We start from the raw sequence: 6,000 nt of genomic DNA, 5'->3' as shown, positions 1-6,000 counted from the left end.
CCTATGAGGAAAGGTTACAACAGCTAAGATCGTTTCGCTTATGGGGGGGAAGGGAGTAAGGGGTGGCCTGATAGAGGTGTACACAATGAATAGGGAGACATTTTTCTCCCTCTCTCATAGTACTAGTACCGAGGGTCATCCCATGAAGGTGATTGGTAGGAGATTCAGGACAGATAAGATAAAAGGAAGTACTTCCTCATACAGCGCATAGGCAAACTATGGAATTCACTTCCACAAGGTGGAGCAGTGGCCACCAGTTTGGATGGCTTTGAAAGGGATTGGACAAATTCATGGAGATGGCAATCAATGGCTACTAATTCTGATGGCTATATGCCAGTTCCAGTATAAGAGGCAGTATGCCTATGTACATCAGTTGTTGGTGAACATAGGCAGGAGGGTGCTGTTGCATCCATGTCCTACTTGTGGGTCCCTGGTTGACAGCCAACAGTCAGCATTCTGTGACCACTGAGCTTGCTCAGTCCTCACTGAGCCATATTGGGGCTTTTCTCTAAATATTTTTTGTACTTCTGTAAACTTTAGGGTTCTCCCAAGGCCTGCTGATTCCTCCTTGTGCATGTATAAGCATCTACATTCAGAGAACATAATATGTGAAAGCCAGTGTGGTTTAGTGGCTAGAACGTTGGACTGGAAGTCAGGAGATCCGGGTTCTAGTCCCCACTTGGCCATGAAGCTTACTGGGTGACTTTGGGGCAGTCACTGACTCTCAGCATAACCTACCTCACAGGGTTGTTGTGAGAATCAGATGGAGAGGAGGAGGTTATGCATACTGCCTTGGATTCCTTGGTGGGAAAAAAGTGGGCTATAAATGCAATCAATCAATCAATATGGGTTCTACAGAGAAGATAGTAGGAATGATGCACAACCTGTGTTCCACAGCTTGGCCTTTTTGGATAGGTGAGTGGAAAGAAAAGCTAAAGGTTGGAAGGGGGGGATCAGACATGAGATGCGTAGAGGGGCAACATGGTAATAATGCAAAAGCAAACAAAAATGGACAAAGGCCAACAGAAAGCACAATGTTCTGCAAAAATTAAATTTGTGGCAGCTGGTTTTGGAATTGGGCTGTGTATCAAGTCGCTGAGTATCGAAACAATTGTTTTACTAGTCTGTAAATATGCATTTCTTCCATCTGGAACAGCACAAAGCCTGGATCCAAGTCTGCATTCCACGCTTGCATAAAAATCCCAGTGAAGTCCATTAAAAGTTATGTTGATTTTGTTTTGTTTTGTTTTTTGGGAGGGGGCGGATATGTGCGTGTGTGCACAAAAATGCAAACGCTGGTCTTTTAGTTGGAAAGGAAAGGCGACACAGCTTTCACAACGAGCTAACGTTATCTGTTTATGTTCATATTGCTTTTTAACGACTTGTTCAACATGTTTTCTCAATACACCATTTCAGCCTGAAGATTCGTTTCAACATAACTCAAGATGTTGGACCACTTCCATCGAAATGACTTTTCACTCTGGCTTCAAAAACCACCGATTTTTACATGCTGCTGGGAGGGAGAAAGAGGCACTTTTTTGTTCCTGTCACTGAGTCTGAAAATGCACGAGAGCTTTGGGCCTCAGCGAGGTATTCCATGACATCCTGCTTTGGCGAACAGCTTCCGATAATGTTCCTCTCAAACTCGCATCCTTTGACTTAGAGATACATTTTCTTTGGCAAGGCCAAGAGACAAAAATGCAGCAGACATCCCATTTAAGTCATTTCCTGCTTTGTGCTGGCTTCGTATAGCAATGCAATGTGGCATGTTGGAATGGCGTCAAGTCCCTCCCTGTATTTAGAAAGTATAAGTTATGTGCATTGTGCTTAGAGGCATAATAAACCTCACCATGCTCTGTTGACAAATGCTTCTTAGAAATCAGTAAGGCCTGATCTGGTGGTGTACTTTGAATCTTGGATCTTGAGCATACAAGAGCCCCCGTGTAAATGATCAACCAAGTTGAGCAAACAGAAGTGCTCCAGCCTCAACTGTGATTACATATCTGAAAAGTCATGTGTCTCGGCAGTACAATTAAAGGCATCACCACTCCCTCCTTTCCAAAGATAAGATTACTTGCTGTGAAAAAAATAAGACAATTGGCTCCTTTGTCCTTGCGCCTTATAGGAAGTGAAATTTACACACAATAGCAAGGGTTCTGAGTAAACGTACAGACTGGATGATAGAAAAAGGGAATAGAGTACATCTGTGTAATGAGGCCTGGAACCATCACATCACCTGATCAAGCCGAATTTGAATGTCTGCAAACCCTCCTCCTCTATATCATCTTAAGACTCTGACTATACAGACATCCTGACTACAACATTCAGTCAGCCTTGCCCCTCCCAATCCCCACCACCACCACCCTCTTGTCTGATAGAGATCTCGTGATTTTGAAAACTTGCAGGGTTTTTTTTATGATCTTTGAGTTGGCCAAGTAACAGCACTGTGTTATTTATTTATTTTATTTATTGCACTTTTATACAGGCAAAAAATGCTTCAATGACTACCCAGGAAGTTGTGGTGCGCATAGCTGGACCACTCCTGGGTGGCCCAGAAAAGAGTTGCACAAGTTACGCAGCATAGCTATACTTCAGACATAATGGGAAGGAACTCTATAAAACATTTGTTGTTTTTCTGCATATCGAGACACAGATATAATTGAACTGCAAGATCAAGTACTGACTATTCTACAGTGATCCACAGACAACAGTTTGAGAACCTCCAATTTTCAGCAAATGTTTGACAAATTAATTCTATAAAATGTACTGAATAGAATTTCACTGTAAATATATATTTAATGAATATTGAGTTATCCTACTCAGAAGTAAGTCCCACCATATTCAGGGGAGTTTACTCCCAGGAAAGTGTGAACAGAACCTTAGGCTGAATCCTATAGCCACTTATCTGGGAGCTTCTGGGAATTCATGTATAGGATTGTGCTGTTGACCACTCTTCCATGCTTACACTCATGATAGTGACCTTTTGCTGTTGGTGGTTTTTGTGGGTTCACCCCCCCTGTCAGAAATTAGCAAAAGGGCAAAATAATTATTTTGTAAGATGTTACTGTGTATTTACATGTGTTATCTGTTTTTAACAAACAACAACAAAAGTATTTTCTTTGTCCATAACAACCTTATCACAGATGTGCCATTCAGCCAAACTGATTTTTCTAGGCTCCCCCCCTTTTTTCAAGGTGCAATCCTTTACATGTTAAGACAGAAAAGAGTCCTACAGCTCCCAGCATTCCCCAGCCAAACATGTATAGGAATGTGTTCTGTATGTTATATGATCCTCCTCCTCCTCCTCCTCTGATTCTGGGAGTAATATACAGCTATCATGACTTCGATAGCCTTTGATAGCCTTATCCTCGATAAAACTGGTACTAATATGCACTTTGTGTGTTGATTCCTCCCCAACAGTATCGCCCAATTATCTAGATGAAGCTTGACAACTGCTACCTCCACAACAACCAGGCAAATCACGGTGCAGTCTATACACCCAGCATAAATCCCTTTTTGTAATCAAATGTTTAACTACTACGAGCCCCCTGCAGACATAGCTTCAGTGGTATTTCCTATTTATGATATACCAACAATACATTGTGATCCCTAATTTGCTACTTTTCAGTGCCCACGTGGTTTTTGTATTTTAATTTTTCTGTTTCTCCCGCAAACAATGTCAAAAATTAGATTCTCTCAACAAAAACAGCAATAGCAGAGCTTCACTTTTAGGGTGGAATTATAATGACAGTAGATCTGGGTAATTAAACCTGGATTTGTTTTAAATGTCCCACTAGAAAGTGGGATGTTCAACTGCAATTTAAATATAAACCATGTTTAGTTTGGGCCTTAAACCCATTAAGCAAGCATGAAGAGATGCAAATTTCTAGTTCAGGTCCAACTTGTTCTACAGCATTATGTAGCAGAATACCTTGGGGATCATACAATTGAGCAGTGTGATATACATTTTCATTTATTTATTTTTTACAAAAATGTGAACAACTAAGGGGGCACTTATGAGCTGTAACTGCAGCAGAAGATATATCAAGTTTATTTTAGATAGTTCAAAAATGGAAAACTCTGGTAGAAACAGGTATGCAACATGACTCTGTCCAAAAAGATCTTTCTGTACGAACTCACTAACCTTGTCTAACTAGGGACTCCTTCCTCTTAGCATGTAAAAAAAAAGAAGTATTTAAAGCTATTCCAATTCACTGCTAGCTGCTTGAGATTTGAGTTAGTACATTTCCAGAAAGATATCTCTTCCATTAGCTAGGTTTCTTCCTCTGGAGGGAAACATCCTTTATAGAAACAGTAATTGGTTCCATATGAATGTTTCCCCCCTTCATTCCAATCTCTTATTAACTCCTTCCCTCTCTTAGTTTCTGATATAGCTACTAGCTGCAATTTAGCTTTGTTAATAGTATGGTGGCAACATTTTTGTCCCCATACCATTGCAAGCTGGATAAACTAGGATTATTTTTAAAAATCACATCCAACTGTAAGTAATAAATGTTCCTATAGGTTAGGTCTAAAGAGGCAAATATGTTCCTTTGTAACTTTGATGTCCGATGTGGCTAAGTTGCACCAGACTTTCCCAGCTTTGTGTCCTAAAGATGTTTTGGGGTAGAACTTCCATCATCCCTTACCATACTGGAGGGACTAGGTTGGGAGAGTTTGCCCTACACACTCTGGAGGGTCTACCTCTGCTTTAGTACCCATATTCAGCCTACTCCATAACAGTAAAGTAATAACTAAGATGAGAGTGCCTTTGAGCATATGCCAAGTTAAATTTCTTTTCCACTGATTAACACTAGCCAGACCTTATATAGCTGGATTCAGGGGTCAGGTGCAGCTTACTAGAAGCTTCAGTAATGTCACCTCTCTTAGTATTTAACCACTGAATATTGCTTTATTAACTTACTAGTGTGGAATATAAATTTAGGCTCCTACTTCCAAAATGTTAAAGATTATCCAGATGCATTGACTGAAATGTTTAGGATCACAGGAAACTGTTGTATCCTGACACTGACAGGAATATTTCCTGCCCTACCTGGAGATTCCAGGATTGAACCTGGAACCTTCTGCATGCAAAACAGCTGCTCTACCACTGAGCCATGCCCCCTCCTTCCATGTTTGTTTCCAGGCATCAGAGTACTTGAACGAAGACTAAAATGCTGAAGAAAATGAGGACACGAAACAGGTAGACAGTATCAACAAGGAAAATAAATACAAAGGGAGGGGCATATGAGGGTGGGACAGTTGTCCAGGGGCCTGTGAACCTTCCACAGAAGTATAAGAACATAAGAAGAGCTGTGCTGGATCAGACCAAGGCTGAGTTCGGACGACACGCTAATCAATGACCTTCAAAGCTTTTCACGGTCTAGCTCCTTCCTATCTCTCCTCTCTCATCTCACACTATTGCCCCGCTCGTGCTCTTTGCTCCTCTGATGCCATGCTTCTCGCCTGCCCAAGGGTCTCTACTTCCCTTGCTCGGCTTCGCCCATTTTCTTCTGCTGCCCCTTACGCCTGGAACGCTCTTCCAGAACATCTGAGATCCACAAGTTCAATCGCAGCTTTTAAAGCTCAGCTAAAAACTTTTCTTTTTCCTAAAGCTTTTACAACTTGATGCTGTTTGGACTTTATACTGTTATACTGTTAGTTTTACCCTACCCTGCACCTGTTTACCCTACCCAGTGCCTGTTTGCATTCTCTTCCCCTCCTTATCGCTCTACTATGATTTTAATAGAATGTAAGCCTATGCGGCAGGGTCTTGCTATTTACTGTTTTACGCTGTACAGCACCATGTACATAGATGGTGCTATATAAATAAATAAATAAATAATAATAATAATAATACAATGGTTGTTTCCCATTCTGTTCTTATTACTGCCCCCCAGTTGATTAGCGTGTCGTCTGAACTCAGCCCAAGGGTCCATCTAGTCCAGCATCTTCTTCACACAGTGGGCAACCAGCTGCCTATGGGAAATCGGCAAGTAT

The sequence above is a fragment of the Elgaria multicarinata genome, chromosome 4 (assembly GCF_023053635.1).
Source record: "Elgaria multicarinata webbii isolate HBS135686 ecotype San Diego chromosome 4, rElgMul1.1.pri, whole genome shotgun sequence".
Classification (NCBI taxonomy): Eukaryota; Metazoa; Chordata; class Lepidosauria; order Squamata; family Anguidae; genus Elgaria; species Elgaria multicarinata.
This window is presented reverse-complemented; position numbering follows the sequence as displayed.